General features: G+C 43.7%; 1 protein-coding gene across 2 annotated transcripts in view; it reads right to left on the bottom strand.

The window, feature by feature from the left end:
* Window positions 1-20,919, bottom strand: part of FRMD4B (FERM domain containing 4B) — a 226,371-nt gene that overhangs the window by 186,756 nt on the left and 18,696 nt on the right. The window lies entirely within an intron of this gene.

Genomic DNA, 20,919 nt, shown 5'->3' with positions numbered 1-20,919 from the left:
ATATAGTCATTAAATTTGGGCTGAAGTTTCTGCTTATTTAGAGAACAGGATGGTTAAATCAGGAAATACTTCAAATTATGAGATCGGACTGCAAGGATTGCTCTGCTACTCTGAGTAACCTTTTAGGCTTTTTGCCTGGGTTTCTGTTCCATGTTTTGCCTCATTACAGAAGGCAATACTGGTCTTCTTTTCCTCAGCCTCTTCCTCTGCAGTTCTTTCAGTTCTAAAAACTCTTTTCCACCCCAGGATTTCACCCAATGACCTCCTGTTTATCTTTCCAGCCTTAGCTTGAATGTTGACTCCTCAAAGCAGGTGAGCACCTCATCACAGCAGCTGGATCTCACCCCCAGACCATATGCTCCATGAATGCCTGCCTTGTCACCATTGCACTGCCATTACTTAGCGCTTGGCTCATAGTAGATACTCAGTAAACCAGACAAATGAGTCGATGGCAATGCAAAAGCTATCCATGATCCCAGGAAAGCCCTCACTCATTTAAACAAATGGAGTGTCATTTATTTTTTTTAATGTTTATTAATTTATTTTTGAGAGAGACAGAGAGAGAGAGAAAGAGACAGCACAAGCAGGGAAGGGGCAGAGAGAGAGGGAGAGAGGGAGAATCTCTAGCAGGCTCCATGCTCAGTGCGGAGCTCAATGCAGGGCTCAATCCCACGACCCTGGGATCATGACCTGAGTTGAAATCAAGAGTCAGACACTTAGCCGACTGAGCCACACAGGAGCCCCAAATGGAGTGCCATTTCAAAGAAAGCTTAGAATTATCTGAAAGCCAAGAATAATAAGGCTTGGAACCTACTTTGGAGTAGAAGAGTTTTCCCAGGAAGAAGAGGGGAGACACATGAGCCTGGTACTGAATCAGGGCAATTCTCAGACGAAAAACAACAACACTGGGATAAAATGGTTGGGACCTAGAAAGGTGATCAGGTGGCTTCTGTGTGAGATATTGCTACTACAGGCAGAGGACACTGTGTGCTAAGAAGGTGACATGTTGAACCATCTCGATTTTAATTTGACCTGATTCAAAGAGGTCTTGACATTAGCAGTGGGATTATCCAAGATATATTTGTCCTCCTAAGTGGCTTATTCTCTAAAGCCCCTTTCAAGAGTGCTTTGAGACGTTCTCAAACTAGTTCTGTTTCTATTACTTCCAGTTATGCTAGGAGCAGGTTAAGAAGACCTGAACTCATTTGCCTTGTGGATTTGCTCTCTGTTTCTATTTCTGCAACAGAATACTTAAGTCTGTTAACTGATTAACTACAAGAGTGCTGGGAATGTCAACAGTTACTGGCATTCTTTTTGAATGTCATTTTCCATACATGCCACTACATAGTTTTAGAGATGATAAAGAATTGAAATGAGTAATTTCAGATATGCGGTTTAGAAATAAATACAATGTGGGGCACCTGGGTGGCTCGGTCGGTTGAGCATCCGACTTCGGCCCAGGTCATGATCTCACGGCTTGTGAGTTTAAGCCCCGCATCGGGCTCTTGCTGACAGCTGGGAGCCTGGAGTCTGCTTCTGATTCTGTGTCTCCCTCTCTCTCTCTCTGCCCCTCCCTAGCTCATGCTCGCACTCTATCTTGCTCTCTGTCAAAAATAAATAAACTTAAAAAAAAAGATTAAAAAAGAAATAAATACAATGCAAACATATTTACATGATAAAACACAGCTACCATAAATACTGGAGTTCGAGTTGGAGAAGAACTTTCAAAGGCCCGCAATCACTGAAATATGGTTGTGTGGAAAGGAGGGCATCCAGATTAATTCAATTCCCTTCCAAAACAGTGAAAATGTATGCAGACTGACCCTCTTCAACTATTCCATTCAAGTAAACTACATGGCAAAGGGGAGGAATGTGTACCTTCAGAGGCCAGGGGCAGGACCCAAAGCAATTTTAGCAATGGGAAACTGAATTCCCTGATTGTATCTTAAAGATTCATGTAGATTTTGTAATCTTCTCCATAATAGATCTTTGATTTTCCTTCCAAAAATGCACTTAGTAAAACTGACGGTAGGGGAAGAGGATGCAACATGTTTATTTTGGGTTTCCCATAATCCCTTAGGGCACCTCTTAATACCCTGATGAAGACACTGCATTACCCTAGTGTAAGAAGCCAGCGTTAGACATTAGGGGATACAATCCTTGTATTTTATACAAACTTCAGAAAATCTTTTAGTTTAGTTGAAGTTTTTCCATCAACAAATGATGGTAATCGATGTATAGACAATTCTTCTGGAATCTCAGAGATTCCTATCATGGCACATACCACACTATAGTGAATTTCTCATTTCTTACGCCTCTTCAACTGCTGTGGTCATAGGGCAATTACCCGACATCCACTGTACCCAAAATAAATAGCTTAAGCTAATTCTGGTAATCCCCTTCTTCCTACGTGATTGGTTTAGGAAACAGCATGTGATATAGTCCTGGCCATTAAGACCCAGTTTAATGGAAGAAGTTTCCTGGGGGAGCTTTTAGGAAACTTTTCCTAGAACTGGCACAGCTACCTTAACCACCAGTTTGACGATGAAGCCAGACACACATGCCATTTAAGCAAGACAACTACCGACAAGGGAAACTGGAGTCTTCAAGCATTGTATGGGATACTCACTACTGTGAGATAATACTGTTTCCTTGCTAATGAAGCCAATTTAACGTGTGACTTCTCTTTTACTCTAGGAAGTCTTTAACAATATACGTTACATTAGACTGGAACTTTGTGGAGGGCAAGATGTATGACTTATTATCTTTGCATCCTAGAGTCTAACACAGCATCCCAATTAATATATGCAGGACGAAAATGAACCAATTATCAAACTTACGATGTACAAAGTGAATTTCCCAGATGACTCTAGGCCTCCGAGACACCTAAGATCCAAATGAGCAACCCAGATTACAAACACTGTGACATGAAGGGAGGTGGGGTTGTTGGTATTAGGAGGTAGTACTACAAATGACCTCAACATATTATTGATAGTATATATGAAAAACAGTATTCAAAAGGGAAAAGGAACCTGAGATGCTAGCATGGAGACAGCTGGCTAAAGAAGGGGTAAGGAAGATCTAGAGTGATTAATTTGGTTTAAAGAAAGCACAACCTTGGAATGTCTGGATTATAGCACAATTCATTCAAATACAGAAGGCAGGAGAGGAACAGTGCTCATTTACTTGTGGGAGCATCCAGGAGGACAGGTCAGTAGCAGCTGGATGTGGAAATAATACTGATGTCCCTACATTGGTGACACCCAAAGATTAGGTAAGATCCCTAGTACTTCATTAGTACAAACTGTCTGGATCTCAGAGGTACTTTGAGGATTAGCATGGATTTGGGGGCTCAAATGGACCCACAGATAGTCCTTGGAAAAGGAAGATCTACTCCTTTCTGATATTCCTCAGAAAAGAAGCTACGTGTCAGGCATTGATTCAGAGAGTTGCACACACATCAACCCATGCTAATGTCCTCAGAAACTCTTAAGTATTATCACCATCCCCCTTTCAAACCTGGACAGATTCTTCCATCAACCAAGAATTCATTGAGTGGTAAATACAACAAGGAATGCCATGTAGTGTAGCATTCTCCAAGAGAATCTTTTCTAGGAAAGGGAAGCATTCAGTGATGGGTAAAGAAGGAAGGAGGGAACCCTTCCTCATCAGGTAAGTGGAGAAGCAGGCCTCATTCTTGCCATTACTGCTTACCCCTGAGACTATGGAATATCAGGTGCTATTCAAGTACAGTCACAGGATTCTACACAGGGAGGAAAAACAGGCTGGACAGGTTTTGAAGTGTGGAAACCTTCAATATGCGTTGAATGCAATCAGCTTGAAAATAAAAGAGGCTTAAGGACACGGTAGAATTTTACAAATTCAAGGTACTCTAGTTATGAAATATTAGTATAGTTCTCTCTCTATTCCACACCTGTGTGTGTGCATGCAAATGCGCGCGCGCGCGCGCGCGCACACACACACACACACACACACACACACACACACACACACTGGTCTCTCTTTGCACATTTTAATTCTACTTAAAATCAGAGACCAGTCTTTTCCTAAAGATATTTTCTCCTGGGTTCTCTTAAAGAAAAGTCAAAAAGAAAATCTGTGAAAATCTCCCTGAGATTTCTGTTCAATAATAGAACTCTGAAAAATTAAAAGTTAATAGGTTTTCTAACCTAATCATATTCATCATATCATTTTCAGTAATACTAAGTATGAAAAAAATGTGACTCTACATTTAAACTTGTTTATTAAAGTTAGAAATATCAGATGTAACTTGAGTTACAATGCATTGATTTCTTGGGGCGTGTGGGTGGCTCAGTCGGTTAACTGTCTGACTTTGGCTCAGAGCATGATCTCATGGTTCATAAGGTGGAGGCCTGCATCGGGCTCTGAAGCCTGAAGGCTGCTTTGGATTCTGTCTCTGTCTCTGTCTCTGTCTCTCTCTTTCTCTGCCCCTCCCCCACTCATGCACACGCGCGCTCTCTCTCTCTCAAATAAATAATAAACATTAAAACATTTTTAAAAATGTATTGATTTCTTGTTATATATAAAGCACTCATTAAGCCTTTGATCCTCACCACGATCTATGAAATAGATTTTATTAATATCTCAGTTTTACAGATAGTGAAACTGAGGCATAGAGCAGTGAAGATAGTGACAAGTTAGATTCAGAGACTGGAGACAGACATTGGGGTACCAAGAGAATAATAGTAAAGGTAGAATAGTGAGCTTAGCACTTGGTACTGAGTGGAGTTGGGCACAAACACAGTGGGTCAAGAAAGATTAGAAGTCAAGTTCACATGAGCACTTGGGAATGGGGATACCAAGAAAGGAGGACAAGGCATGGAGAAAGGTGAGTTGGTTGGTTCAGAACTCAAAACTCCATAGGAATGGATAAAGGGTGCAAGAGGTCTTGTTATATCCATGTATATCAGCGGGGACCAGTGCTATCTCAGTGGTGGCACATTAACAGGCAGCCAAAGAAAGCTTGCTGAAGCAGACAGGAATGAAAGGGGTTAGAAACGTAGTCTAGCAGCCTAGGAGAGAAATGTGGGGTGCCAGCTACACAGAGATTGCAATGTCTTTATCTGACAAAACTTTTTGCTTCCGAATGTTAGAAACATAAATTTAACTAATTTAAGCAAAACAGGAACTGTATTGGTATTGTCTGGATGTCTGGGGTACCCTAATGTCTACCTGTCTCCAGTTGCTGAATCTGACCTGTGGCTCTCTTAACTTCCCCAAATAGGGGGACAGGAAGGGTCAAATGGGCCTTGAGGACGCCAAGAACTATTTCTTTCTTCTTGCCTTTGACACCACTTCCTTTGTATGGTCCATTCATTCTCTAAGGTGTGCTATCTCAACAGGGTATAAAAAAACCACAATGAAAGCTCCAGGTGCATGTCCTTCCAACCTACTAATGAGCCAGCTCTTCCCTGCCAGCCCCACTAGGTTAAATCATGGGATACCATGTTGATTAACTATCATAAGACCTGTGGCTGGGGTAGAGGGGGTGGTGGTAGAGGGGGAACACACGATAGTGTCTGGCTTATTCTGATACCATTATTTTCTAGTCCTTTCTTCATTTGTGCCAGAAATTAAATAATCCATGGTGACATGTTTTCTGGTCAGCAGAAAGGGCCTTCTAATTTCATGGCAGCCCATCCAACTGAAATTTAAATTTAACTTGGCCTCTCCTAGTGAAACAGTATGCACAATATTAATAGTAAAGGTATTTATATATATGTGGTTTCAAAAAACATTCTTTTGCATTTTCAATGATTTGGTTTTAGGACATCTTGGGTATAATACTTAATAAATCCTTTTTAAAAATTTTGTTTAATGTTTATTCATTTTTGAGAGACAGAGAGAGACAGAGTGCAAGCAGGAGTGGGCAGAGACAGAGAGGCAGACACAGAATCAGAGCAGGCTCCAGTCTCCAAGTTGTCAGCACAGAGCCCAACAGGGGGCTTGAACCCATGGACTGTGAGATCATGACCTGAGCCGAAGTCAGACGCTCAACTGACTGAGCCACCCAGGTGTCCCAATAAATTCTTCCATCTGTTCCAGGAATGGATGCGTTGCTTTTTATTTTATTTTTTCACCCACAGAATATCAGTAACACCACATTCTTAATTTTATTGGGATCCCATAAATCTAAAAGCTTAAAATGTTATTAAAAAGGCCCTCACCACCGCCATCTGGGAGGGCACTTTCCTTTCCATAAGTCCCACATAAAAAGACACAAGGTGCCAAATGCTAAAACCTCTTGCCAAAGTTGGCTTAAGGTTTCTAAATGGTCAAAGGCATGTTCACCCTCTCACTCATTTAAAACTTACAAAGCTCCAGTTTCGATGAACAAAGGCCCTTGGAAAAACCTGCACTGGATTCCAGCCGACACGCCACAGAGGTGCCTACAACTTTGCTGCAAAGACGCCAGTGGTGCCAAGCTCAAACCAAAGCATCTCAGTGTCTGGACCCTTCCAGTCAATGGTTATCACTTCTACAGGCTCAGATGCTCTCCGGCAAGGAAGGAGCATCTTTCTCCTGCCAACTTCCCCTTTAAATAGGCTTGCCTCATTTCCTTTGTAAAATATGCACTTTCCTTCCTGTCCTCTTCTCCAACTTCTGGAGGAAAAAAGAAGCAAGAAACTGCTAAGTGATAACACCTCTTCATTTGCAATTTACCTATCACCTCCTCCTAGTAAGCCATTTCAGTTTGTTTTCTGGCAGCAAATATGGCCTGTGGGGTACATCCCCACAGTTGTCAATGGATAGGGCCTAGAAATAGGGAGTGGCAACAAAAGTGTCATTCACTTTTTTTTTTTTTTTTGAGATTGGATTGAGCATGAGATTGCGTTTTTCCTTTCCAAACATCAGGCATTTGATTTTTTTTTTTTTTTTTTTTTTCCTGTTGGAGCCCAGGCCATGTGAGGTTTTTATTCTTGGTATTGTGAGGGGAAAGAGAGTTAGGGGGTTGGGCACGACTTCTATGGAGCTTAATGACCTAGATCAGGGACAGCATTTTTTTTTTTTTTTTTTTTTTTTTTTTGTAAAGGGCCAGATAGTAAGTATTTTAGCTTTTGTGGGACAAATGGGTCTCAGTTGTGACTACTCAACTCTGCCTTCATAGTGGAAAAGTGCCAGACACAACACAGACTCCAATGGGCATGGCTGCATGCCAACAAAACTTTATTTACAGAAACAGGTCACAGCCTGCTGACCCCTGATCAAGATTATGGGTAGGAGAGAAGGCACAGACGAAATGGGGAGGTGCAATCAGGAGGAAATCTGTGTCCGAAAAGGAATTCAGGAGCAAACCTGAACAGTTCCCCATGAAGTCATGGAGAACTCTGCATTTCTGACACATGAAACATGCCTTTCAATTAATAGTAATGCAAACATGCCCTCCCCCCACCCCTACGTGCAAACAAAAAAACCCCTCCCTCTGTTGTGCAAGAGCCCAAAGCCCTCAAAGGCACCACCTTGTAATCTGAGGTTTCCACTGAGTAGTGAGCAAGACACTTCCTCCAGAAGGCCCTTGTTGGAAGTTAAACCTGTCTCCATGGAACACTTAATAAAACAACCCACCAGCCTTGGGGAACATATTAGCTAATAGACGGCAGGGGTGTGGTGGAGGTCGACTTGGGGCATACACATTTTGAACGGAAAGTGCTGTAAAATAAGGAAATGAAATCCGAGAGGAGTCAGGGCTCGCCGCACGGGATGGACAGGGTAGGTGTGGGTAGGGCAGTAGACAACACCAGCAACCCTGAGATGGAGGCCATCATGATGTGGAGACACCACATGGGTTTTGGCAGAGGGTCGGGGCCACTCTCAGGGTGAGGGTGGCTGTCGTTGGGGAGAATTTCACATAGGGAGGTCAAGACTGGAGCGCTCACTCCCAAATTCAAGCTGAGGACAATGCTCAGAGTGTGTTCCTGCAGAAAAAGAGGGAGGTAAGAAGCGCAGGTTTGAAGTCGGATTCTACCCAAGCTGGGGTAAAATCCCAGCTCTGCTCTGTCTGCTCTAAGGCCTTGGAGGAATTATGTTACCCCTTTAAGGCTCTGCTTTGTCGTCTGTAAAACAGAGAAAGCACCTCCTTCCCAATGTTGTTAATGAGGAACATATATACGGCGTCTATAGCGACAGTCTCTGGCCCCTAGTGAATTTTCAATAAAGCAGTGTCTATTTCTCCGGACATTGACTGTCACTTGGTTCATCACTTCTTTGCAAATAAGATGCCACAAAAGGAAAAAGGTGTAGGTTACTAGCAACTTCTGGCTTAGTCATTACCCAGGAGCTAGATGCCTGAACTTCTCTCCTTAAGGTGGACAGGCAAATCTACTGGGCTGTGGAGAGATTTCGGAAAAAAATTCGTAAAACGGGAAACCAATAAACCAGGGAGATTCTTAGACAGGGCTCCATTTCCCTGCGTCTACCACAGAAATGTTACGATCACAGGGAGGAGGGGTATTAGTGTGCTATCCATCGGTCTCAATAAGGCAGGAGACTTCCGCCAGGGGGTTGGCCCGATGGTGGAGTGGTGACTAGCATCCATTTTTCTTCTTGGTGTGATAATTCCAATTTTATACATTATTCACCCTCACACAACCCATGTGCTGACCCCAATTCACCCTCAGGGGCAAACCTAACTGGCATAAACTGATTAGTAGGGGAGTGGACTGCAGACATAGCCAGTTCATTAGAGTCTCTGGAATACTGCTTAGAATTCTGGCATAAAGTTGCCCTCTATTCTCAGTACATGGAAGGAGCACACGTGAGGACTAAACCGCCACAGCCAGTCTTGGCCACTGTAAAGGAAGAAAATGTGACAATAATGCCCACACGTGGAGAGGGCAGCACAGGGAGAATTCAAGGAACTGCATCAGGCTCTTGATCAAACCTCACCTGAAATTAGAACTCTTTGGATTTCTCAGTTACATGAGCCAATAAACACCCCTTATTGTTTAAGACCGTTCAAACTGGGGTTTCTGTCGCTCAAAAGGGTTCTCACTCCAGGACCCCCAGGCCCTCCTGCAATGCCAGCAAAACTCCACCCTTTCCTCAAATGTACCCAATTTCCTGATAACAAATGCAGTTTCCTAGTACACAGAGCAGACCCTGGCTTGCTGCCCTCAGGCTGTTCAGTAAAAGGACAAAGGGATAAAGTGGAACGTTGACAGCTTCCCACCTTCCTCTCTGAGCCCAGTTAGTGCCCCTGACTGTTCCCCTCAGTCCTGGCAGCCTTTTTGGAATGATCTGCCATCAGCCAAGCCTGACCAACATCAGGGTTCAAGCTGATATCAGCTCTGAAATGCCCATAAGTCTGAGCATTCTACTGGTATTCCTGTGCAAAGGAGTGAATAGTGTGAGGGTGTGGGTGAAGTGTGCACACGTGTGTGCGAGTGAGTTCATGTGGGAGCATATACGGTGTGTGTACAAGTGTTTCTGGAAGAGTACTCCCCCTCAGGGTGAACTGTCAAAACGATGTCTTCTGAAGACGGGAAGTAGATATGACCCAGGAGAGGCCACTGAGAAGGAAAATGGCATGATGATTTATTTACCCAGAGGCCACAGCAGTGACTTTTATTTATTTTTTAATGTTTATTTATTTATTTTGAGAGAGAGAGAGAGAGAGAGAGAAAGACAGAGACAGAATCCCAAGCAGGCTCCGTGCCATCAGCGCAGAGCCTAGCGCAGGGCTTGAACTCATGAAGCGGGAGATCACGACCTGAGCAGAAAATGAGTTGGACACTTAACCGGCTGAGCTACCCAGGTGCCCCCACGGCAGTGTCTTTTAATAAGAGTCGATAAGCTAACAGCTGTGGAAGAAAGAAAAAAAACAATGGTAGTTTTATTGTGATAGAAAACGCTACAATCTAATGTTTAGAAATCTGTACCTGGCCTAATGGAATGGGGGCTGCAGATCCTAGAGGGTCAGCCCCGTGCAACTCATGAGTGCGGAGGGCCATGGCTTCCTGCGTCAAAAGAGATGGCATGCTCCTTTTTTTTTTTTTTTTAATTTTTTTTTTCAACATTTATTTATTTTTGGGACAGAGAGAGACAGAGCATGAACGGGGGAGGGTCAGAGAGAGAGGGAGACACAGAATCGGAAACAGGCTCCAGGCTCTGAGCCATCAGCCCAGAGCCCGACGCGGGGCTCGAACTCACGGACCGCGAGATCGTGACCTGGCTGAAGTCGGACGCTCAACCGACTGCGCCACCTAGGCACCCCGGCATGCTCCTTTGAAAGCAGGCACAGCCCCTCGGCCCCAAATGTTGACAAGTGTTAACAATGGCCCCAGGATGCCAGAACTCTGCATGTTCAACAGAGCGCACCAGACAAGTTATCTAGGTTTCTACACAGACCCTCCCAATTTTATGTTTGGTATGCATGTATGTATATGTGCATTTATGTTTTAATTTTATTGATTTGAGAGAGACAGACAGACAGTGTGAGTGGGGGAGGGGCAGAGAGAGGGAGAGAATCCCAAGCAGGCTCCGAGCTGTCCACACAGAGTACAAGCCACGAAATCATGACCTGAGCTGAAACCAAGAGGCAGATGCTTAACCGACTAAGCCACCCAGGTACCCTTCTGCATGGTATTTCAATGGTAAATCACCATTGTACCACCTATGCCTGTGTGTTTAGTTGCTTCTATAGACTCGAAGAGATTTAACTTATGACTCCTTTAAATTCTTGTTACATATATGACTCAACTCACAAAAAGGACAATTGGCTGTTCCACCTCAGTCTGAAGTGAGGTATGCTTGGGTGATTATAAATGCGCCTGACCAACACCATTCAGACCTAGGATAGGGAGGGAGGGGCTGACAGCACTGAATTTCTGAATTCTATTTTTCATCCCACAGGATATGAATCATGCAGGGCTCCGTCCCTCAACAGGGTAAATATCTTTGTCACAAGCATGAGGAATTAGAAACTGTTCTGTCGCATTGACTTCATAAAAACATTTGCCTGAACAAAGTCTCCAGTTCCAAAGCTGACTTTCCACTCCTTTCTAGGGGAACTTTGAAGAAGTCCATCACAACTAAAGTAGTGAGTAATTTACAACATCCTGAACAACCATCTGGGGATGTGGCTATAATACAATTCACACTGAAATTCCAGTTAATGACAGAATAGCTTCAAGTCCTAGTTTCAACATACTCTCCGTAAAGTGGAAGATTTCCAAGGATCATGCTTTTGAACAATCATCTATATCAAATCCAAACAAATCCCTGACTAAGTGATTTTTAAATTTGTCTTTAAGTCGAGTTGCAGAAACAAGTGGCTGATTGCTCAGAAATAAAGCAGGAATATTCTCCACTTGCTGATCTAGCTAGAAATCTCACTTCTCTCTAGATGACAATAATAATGGTTAACATTTATTGCGTGCTTACTACGTGCCAGGCACTACTTTGGGCACTTTTCATCTGTTAACTTATTCATGTGCTCAACAACTCTGCGAAGTGAGTACTTTTATTATTAACCCCATTTTTTCAGAGGAGATGCAGGAGGGTTAAGAAAATGATGTAAGGTTTTTCAGCCAGTGACTGATGGAGCCATGTTTCAAAACCCAGGCTTAACTGCCTCACTGGGTTGAAATGCAGATTCAAAACATCTTTTGAATTATAACAAAAAGAAGATAAACTGAGGCCACTGATGTCATAGGAAAAGGACACCTAGAAGAGCTTGTCTTTGGAGTTAGACTATATGTAGATTGTCCAGCTTTCAGAAAGCTGATTTTGACTTCTTTCTTTCTTTCTTTCTTTCTTTCTTTCTTTCTTTCTTTCTTTCTTTCTTTCTTTCTTTCTCTTTCTTTCTTTCTTTCTCTCCCTCTCCTTTTCCTTCTCCTTCTTTGGATAACTCAAAAAGTTGGGGCGCACAGGAGAGTGAACATGGGTAGATGTGGGAGGGGAAGGGATGAGGGTGGGTGGCTTGAAGAAAGCAAGAGAAGAGAGCCCCTTGTTGAACATTCTTCCCTGCTGAAGGTGAAGGGAAACCCACATGGCCGAGTTTCAGTCTAAAGCACAAAAGGCTGTAATGTGAGCTTATCAGGCATTCCTACCTTCCCAACCATGAATTTACTCAAGGTATCTGAGGTTCAGAACTTGAAATGAGTCTTTCCAATCATCCACATTGTACTGCAGGAAAGCGTGATTTTGTATCAAATGCTCCACTTGGGACCTCGCACAGAAGGGGCTGGGATGAGAGCCCTGGAGCGAGGGGGGACTGGGGTGCTGGCGGGGTTGGAGGGAAGCCAGAGTATACTTGAGTGAATGCCAATAACAAACTCCATATTCTTCCCAGACCTTCCAAGTTCAGTGGGAAACTTCATACGTTCTGGGCACTAAAACTTTCTCTGGGGTTCTCTATAGTACAGGTGAGTCTCAGAGTTAACCTGTCTCCTCTCTGGATCCACTACAGTAGCATACTCATATCTCTATTACACCAATTCCCATCATCTATGATAATGGTTCATTACATTCTTAACACATAGCTCAGTCCCTGGCATATAATGGGCACAAGAGTCAAGTTTGTTGAGTGACTGGTTAAAGATACCCAACTAGATCAACATACGAAACTGGTCAATAATATCAATAAAAACAACAGCTAGTATATTTATTGGGCACTAATGAGCCAAGCACTTACATACAATAACTTCATTTAATTTCCCAACTGCTCTGTAATGGAGACATTACCCTGATTATCTCCATTTAACAGTAAATGAAACTGAGGCACAGAGAAGCAAAGTGACATACTCAAGATCACTCAGCTAGCCTGGACTCAGCCAGGAGGTACTACCTGGATTTGACCTCTGGCGGTCTGATGTTAGAATCAGATCTTTCGGCATCACCTCAGATCTTCCCTCACCTACTGTCGGCCTGAAGGCAGTTAGCATCTCATGTTCTCCCACCGATTCTTCTTAGATACTTTCCCACCATCCCGCCCTCTCAAAACTCACCTGCACACAGTCACAAATCACCATAACCCCACTTCATAGCCAGGCTTTCCCAAATGTCATCCAATCCTAACAGCAGCTTTAAGGCAGAGACAAATACGTAAGATGCTTGGAATATCAAGATTTCGCCTCGTCTTCTCTTTCACTAGCTTTCGCATTTGATTTGATTGCCTCAGTAATCTCCAGGGAACGTGATGAATTCACCATGCATCCCAAAGACGGGCAGCATTTTGAGATGCAGCAGAATGAAGATAATAAAACCCTGCATCTCATATGCTGTGAATTGCAGAGGAAAAGGACAGGAAGAAGAAAACAGTGCCGACTCTTCTGTTATTTCTCAGGGATGTAAAGGAAACAAAGAGCAGAAAAATTTGTTTGCTTGATTTCTCCTAAGTGTTTCTACCAAGGCCATTCTCCTTCCTTGGGGACTTGAAACCTTCTGGAATTTCTTGACTCTGCCTATATGGTTGGGGTTTTCATTACACCGGATTTGTTTCTTTTCAATAAGGTTGACATTGGCCTGCGGAAGAGGCATGCATATGGAATAGTTTCAACTGTTTCTCATGACATGTATGCTCCTACATCTACAGGGAGACAAGAAATTATCCCACAGCAATATTTCATTCACATAGAGAGGGAGTCCAAAGGAGAAAAGTGGTTACAGGGAATAGATGCATATCTGAATAGAACAGGAGCTCGTCTTGTATAAAATACACAATACTCTCCTCAAAGGACCTCAGTCAGGAAGAAATAATACACTGCTTTAACAACAGAGAGATAAACACTAGAATAAAGCTGCCCATGGGGCAGACGAGAAGCAAAAACCATTCTATACTTGAAGCATGCCCCACCCGCCCCCCAACGAATTTACAGTATGTGGCCGAGAATTTATCTTAGAAAATAAATGGTTCTGCTTTTGAGCAAGGAAAAAAAAAATGCTTCCCTTTTAATTAGAAGATGTTACTTCAATGAAAGTCTAGTGGGCCATGGGCAGAAAAAGTCAATGGTAATCTTAGATCTCCAACAGGGTTGAATCAATAGACACTGTTGCTGCAGGTTAACACTGCCATTAAATTGGTTTGACGTGTAGCACATCTCAAGGGCCTGCGTTTCAATACCATCACAAGTATTCACCTGAGGCAGAGGGTGTGCCCAGGAAGTAGACCCAACTGGCTTTCTGCAAACAGCTGTTTTGTCCTCCAAGGATTTGCACGGGGACCTCTCTTTCTAATCTTCCCTACTACTGAGGCTGAGATCCACAGCTCCCAGCTTGTTGAGGCCTTGACCACTGCCCAGGGAGAAGAAAGGAATATTAGACATGTGTATTTCGCGAACAGGCAATGATACGAGTGACTCACTCAAGTGGACATAGAGAAAGCCCTATAATAGCTTCTTGAGGCTGGGCCACTGCTTCCAAAGGGAAGTACGGTCACATGATGTGGTAGATTGGGGAGCAGATTCATGCCCCCAGTTTTCATTTTAACTGTATGTGCTTGGTCTTCCTTCAAGAGTCTTCTGTGTGTCCATGGTCAGACTCTGCCCATCTCTTCAGTCCCACCTTGCTCCCCTTCCCCACTTCCCAATCAGTCTTCAAACATGCCATGCATTCTGGCCACATGGCCATCGTACGTTGTTGCCTCCATATGGAACCTTGGTCTCTTCCCCTTCTCCTGGGTGATTCCCACTTACTTTCAGCTTCCAACTGAAAAGTCACATCCAGGAGAAAATCATCCATGATTCTCCCAGACTAGGCAAGATGCTTATGCCGAATAACCTCCTTGAAATGTGTTTCTTTTCTTCGGGCTTACTGAAGTCTGCAATTACACATGTATTCACGGGATTATTTAATTTATGTCATTTCCACGGGGCTGTGGTTTTTGAGAAGAGGAAACACTGTGAGTTTTTGGTCTATATTGTATCTCCATCCCTCATAGTACATTGCAGGGACTCCAGAAATGTTTGCTGAATGAAGAAACACTCAAGGTATCTGGTTGACATATTAAAGAACAGATAAAAGATGGTAGTGCCTGTGGAATTAATCAGCTACCCAAGGAGAAAATTAGACTCCCTCGCTGAATAAAGTAATAAAGAAAGATCAGAAAGCTAGGGAGATTCAATATGAAAAGTTTTAGATCGGGGGACCGCTTTTTGCTTTGACCACCAAGTAGCACCAAGTAGCTTGAGGCCGAATTTGTGGTCTGCCTTTAATAACTGACACTGTTTAGCAGGTGGTCCTGAGTAACCCATTTATTTTCTTTCTTTCTCTCTCTTTTTTAAAGTACGCCTGCTTTCTTTTTTATCTTTTTTAACTTTATTTATTTTGAGAGAGAGAGAGAGAGAGAGAGAGAGAGAGTGCAAGTGGGGGAGAGTCAGAGAGAGAGGGAGACACAGAATTCCAAGCAGGCTCTGCACTGTCAGTGGGGCTGACCTTGGGGCTCGATCTCACAAACTGTGAAACCATGACCTGAGCCAAAATCAAGAGTCAGACGCTTAACTGAATGAGCCACCCAGGCACCTCTGAGTAACCCATTTCTAAACAAGCACCCCAAAAGATACAAAACAGGTGCTGTAAGGACCTTGATGGGAAAAAATATTACTTGAAAAGTTAGGTTAAAATCTGGCTAAATTGTCTATAGGCTACAACGCCTCAAATGCAAACCTGACTCTTAGTCAGTATGGCCATTATGTTCATTTCCTGTGGCTGTGGTAACAAATTACCACAGAATGGGGGCGCCTGGGTGGCTCAGTCGGTTAAGCATCTGACTTCGGCTCAGGTCATGATCTCGCAGTTTGTGAGTTTGAGCCCTGTGTCGGGCTCTGTGCTGACAGCTCGGAGCCTGGAGGCTGCTTCGGATTCTGTCTCCTCCTTTCTCTGCCCCTCCCCTGCTCATGCTCTGTCTCTCTCTGTCTCTCAATAATAAATAAACATTAAAAAGATTAAAAAAAAATTACCACAGAATGAGCAGCTTAACACATCAACCTTTTCTTCTCTCAAGGTTCAGGAAGTCAGAAGTTCAAATTCAGTTTCTCTCAGCTGAAATCAAGCATCAGCAGGGCCACGCTCCCTGCAGAGACTCTAGGATAGAATCCATTCTGGCATCTTCCAGCTCCTGGTGCCTGCCAGCATGTCTTGACTTGTGGCCACGTCACTCTAACCTCCACCCCTGTCTTCACATTGCTTTGTCTTCTGTGTGTCCCTTTCACTTCCTGTTGCCTCTCTTTTGTAACGACACCTGTGAAGGCATGGAGAGCCCACCCGGATAATCTAGGATAATCCCCCCAGCTCAAGAACCTTAATTTAATCACATCTGCCAAGTCTTTGCCACATAAGGTTACATTCACAGATTCTAGGGATGAAGACCTGAGATCTTTAGGGGGCACTATTGAGCCTACTGAAGCCCTCTGTTTCAACCCTAAAATACACGTACACATACATTATAACTAATTTACTAAAAATCTACATGTATGCAGGACAACTTTACTCATCACTATATCTTACTGCTCTCAACTGGGTTTAGATCATTTGGTGGGAGGTAAACGTGGTGTGGTAGCTACAATTCTAACATGGCTCCCATGATTTGCACACCCTGGCACTACGGCCTATGTAATCTCCTTCCCTTAAATGTAGCTAGGACCTTTAAACTTGCTTTCAGCTGGGAGAATATGGAGAAGATGAACCTTGATTAGGTTACCTTAGGTACCAAAGGTGATGGGCTGTCTCTCCCATTATTATTCCATCTTATTAGCAAATTGGAAGGAAAAATTATTTTCTGCTGTCTTTGAAGAAACACACTGCCATCTTGGTGATGGCGGCACATGACAAGGAACTGCAGATATCCTCCAGGAGCTGAGTTCTGCCAACACTCAGTGATTTTGGAAGAGACCCTGAATTTCAGACAAGATCACAGTGCCGGCCAAGACCTTAAATATCAACCTGGGTAGAGGACGCAGTGAAGCTGTGCCCACACTCCTCAGCCACAGAAACTGAGATAAGAAGTATGTGTTGTTTCAGCCACCAGCTTTGTGGTAATTTGTCATGTAGAGACAGAAAACTAATACGCTTGATTGCAAGTGTTTACTATCTCTGTCTGAGGTAGAGAATGGATAATCGCAGACAACTCAAATGAAAAGAGTCAACCATCCCAAATGTCCAGAGAGCAAAGTACCCTGGGGGAAAAATGTGTGCTGCAAACCAGAGGGCATTCCGAGCCAGCAAATGGGATTCACAGTAACTGGAAATACACTGGGAGATGGATTGGGGGGAAATTTAGAAAGGGCAGAGTTTAAGCAGAACTCTTGTAGTTACAGAGATAGAACTCCAACTCCAACCAAAGCAGACATGAATAAATAAATCCAGTAATGGTGAACGTGGGGGAGTTTATTGGCTCACACATCTGGAAAGACCAAGGGTATCTGCCTTCAGGCACTGAAGCTCTGGGCCGTGTCCCTCTCGGCCTCCCAGTTCTGTTTCCTTAGTGTTGATCTTCCTTTGGCTTCTCAGTGGAGCCAGAGGTGGCCACTAGCAGGACCAAACTTACACACAGCTAGTTTAGCAACTCCTGTGGGAAGAGATTCTGTTTCCTAATAATTCCAACATGAGTCATTCAGTTCTTCTTCTCTGGCTCTGACTGGCCAGACCTGAGTCACATGTCTGACCTTCACACCAGAAAAGACTGAGGGAGCAGCCAGCCTTACTGGAGCCTGAAGGCCAGTTGGGTGGGGTTCTCTTATGAGAAGAAGAGGGATTAGATCCTGGGCAGTCAAGAATCACAGATGCCCATTCTCCCGTAAGCAACACGGCAGATGCATCCGAATGCCAGCTCCACACTGGAAAAAGGTGGGAAGAGGGCTTTTTAAGTCAGGAATCAAGTAGTAAACGGAAATTTCCATGCAGAGTGCATAGAGCAGAACTTGGAGAATGAGCGGCGGGAAGAAATGCTTGGGGCTAAAATGAGTCAAGGTAGTTGATCTGCTGAGTTTACAAATTTTTTTGTTTTTACATTTATTTATTTTTTGAGAGACAGAGAGAGACAGAGCACAAGTTGGGGAGGGGCAGAGAGGGAAGGAGACACAGAATCCGAAGCAGGCTCCAGGCTCCGAGCTGTCAGCACAGAGCCCGACGCAGGGTTCGAACTCACAAACTGTGAGATCATGACCTGAGATGAAGTCGGACGCTTAACCGACGGAGCCACTCAGGCGCCCCAATCTGCTGAGCTGATAAACAAGGTGACGCTAGGGAGGGATTTCCGAAGGCATGTGGCCTGATGAACCCAGCGGATCCCTCTCTAAGAGAAAGAATGTAAAATCTATGGAAAGTGACATGGCGAAAATGAATGCTCCCATCCTTTCCATCTATGGAGCAATCATTATGTCACAGGTGTCATGCTTTCTACCTTACATTCACTATCAGATTTATTCCTCACCCACAGCCCTATGAAGTAGGTAGTTTGACATGTGAGGAAATTCAGGCCCAGGAGGTTAAGGGATTTTCCCCGAACGTCAGGGACCTGGTAACTGGCAAAGCAGGTAAGTATGTTCAAATCCAGGTAAATATGTTCCCAAAGTCACTAAGCTAAACCTCTTCTTTCTGAATTAGTCCTGACCTGAACAGGACAAGAGAACAGACAAATACCCAATAAAATTTAACTCTCACATTGTGAAAGACTATTTCAAACCTTTTTTTGGTGCAACTAAGTAAGTATTTTGGCCCAAGAATTAATTGACTAGGACTTCAGAGGTAAGTCAAAAGGCCTTTGGAAAAAGAAAGGTGGATCCAAAACAGCAGAGGAACCGCAGAGAAACAAGGGAGGATAAGAGGCAACAATGGGTTCTCAGATGCACCCTCACCGACAACTCTGGAAATGTCAAAGGTAAACAATGAGACAGGAAGTTGGAGAGGAAAACGGCCAGGGAAAGTTCAGCCCTGTATCCCTTCCACGCCCTCACTGCCCATTGTGACTCTCACTGAGTCAGCCCAGATGAGAGGAAAGCAGAGACCTCCCTCACCCAATGTCCAACCTCTCCATGGCCTGGAACCAGTGGAGGATGAAGCTTGTGAGTGCAGCTCAGACACACCCATGGTACCCCCTGTCCCACTGCACATCCATACCCAGAGATTTCAATCAGAGCCCTGGAGTACAGAGAGCACCGCCCAGGGGCCTGGGTTCTGAGGTGAGTCCAACCATTAATTACCAAATGACTTTGGGTAAGGCACTTACTATCTCTGGGCTGTAGTTTCCCATATGAAAACTTGGGGGTTGAATCAGATGAGCAATTGCACATTCATATGCCAAGAGAGACCAAGGAGGTAATGATAATGATGTAGCAGGCTAAGTATAAGACAACAGGGAGCAGTGGGGACTGGAGATCCCACGTCCTGTCCAGAAAGGGCATCCCTGGTGTCTCCAGATACATCAATTTCCCCTAAGAAGTCAGAATTGGGGCCTTTATATAAAATCCCCTAATCTTTAAGTGTTGGCAACAAGTCCAAACTCCTTAAAAACCCTATTCAAGGCAAACTTCAGGTAATTTTGCTGACCAGTTTGTGATACCGAATCTGAATACAACCTGTTTATAAGGTGCATGTGGTTATTTCAGCTTAATTAAAACTGAACCAAAATTAAAAATTCCGTTTCCCAGTCATACCAGCCACATTTAAAATGCTCAACAGCCATGTGCGTTAGTAGCTAGCATATTGGATAACACAGACATAGATCATGCCCAACCATGAAGAAAATTCTCTTGCATTGTCTGGGTCTAAATGATCTCTAAGATAACTTTCAGCTAGGCAAACTCCAACTAAAGACAAAATAAAATGAATTGTACTCTCTGAATTGACAGGAAACAAAGATCCTGGAATTTCAGTGCATAATTCTAACACAAAAAGATTGGTGTCATCATTTTTTCTTCTCCTTGATGAATTTCTGCCACTTACATTTAAATCAGTTTCAACAGATTTGTTCACAGGAATGGCCTGATAGATTCTAGTTTGCTTCAACATGTGAGGTAAATCCTTGAATCATTTCATTAACAGTGATTTGAAATCTAACCTTGTCTGAAAAGGAGGACATGGGACGGAGGAAGGGAAAACCCTCTTTTCTGTTGCCTAAAACTTACTCCTCCTCTACTAGATAAAGTTTTATTGCCACACAGAGCTTTTAGCTGCCTGTGGAAGACCCTACGTTGTGACCACTAGCACTGTTTTAGATCACCGGTCATTAAACTTTTCTATAAAGAACCAGACAGGAAATCTTTTCAGCTCTGGGGACCGCACAGTTCTGTGGCAGATGTATACCACTGGCTCATTACATGAAAGCAGTCATTGACAGTGCATACACAAATGGGTGTGGGCTGTGTTCCAATACAACGTCACCTCTGGACACCAACATTTAAATTTCATATAATTTTCAAAGGCCAAGAAATGGTCTTCCCTAGTAAAAGAGAAAAAAAAACCCTTTCTTAGCTTGGGACCATACCAAAACACAGTGTGCGGGATGTGGCCCACAGGCTGGAGTCTGCTCACCCCTAACGAAGTTCTGGAGGCTCTGTGATGGAGAGATGGGTGGGCTTTGAGCCAGGGAGGGTTGCACTCTGGCACAGGCATATGATTCACTGGGCATAAATTTATCCAATGTACGTTCTATACTTAGCTAATGCTGTTCGGGAATGGAGGAACAGACCACATAGGTTCTTTTTTGTTCTTTTTCTTATGAATAGAATCGATCTTCATTCTTCATGCATTCCATATTTGCAAATTCGTCTACTTGCTAAAATTTACTCGCCACCCCAAGATCAAACTTGTGCTGCATTTGCAGTCATTCTCAGACACGTACGGAGGGGCAAAAAACGTGAGTCACCCTCGGAGCGAGGCCTTAGCTAAGGTCAAACAAGATGACACCCTGCCTTCTTGTTTCAGTGCACAGACCGTAAACCA

This window comes from Herpailurus yagouaroundi, unplaced genomic scaffold (genome assembly GCF_014898765.1).
Source record: "Herpailurus yagouaroundi ecotype Mexico unplaced genomic scaffold, PumYag 213, whole genome shotgun sequence".
NCBI classification, from domain to species: domain Eukaryota; kingdom Metazoa; phylum Chordata; class Mammalia; order Carnivora; family Felidae; genus Herpailurus; species Herpailurus yagouaroundi.
The sequence above is the reverse complement of the archived record's forward strand: the minus strand, read 5'-3'. Positions and strand labels throughout refer to the sequence as shown.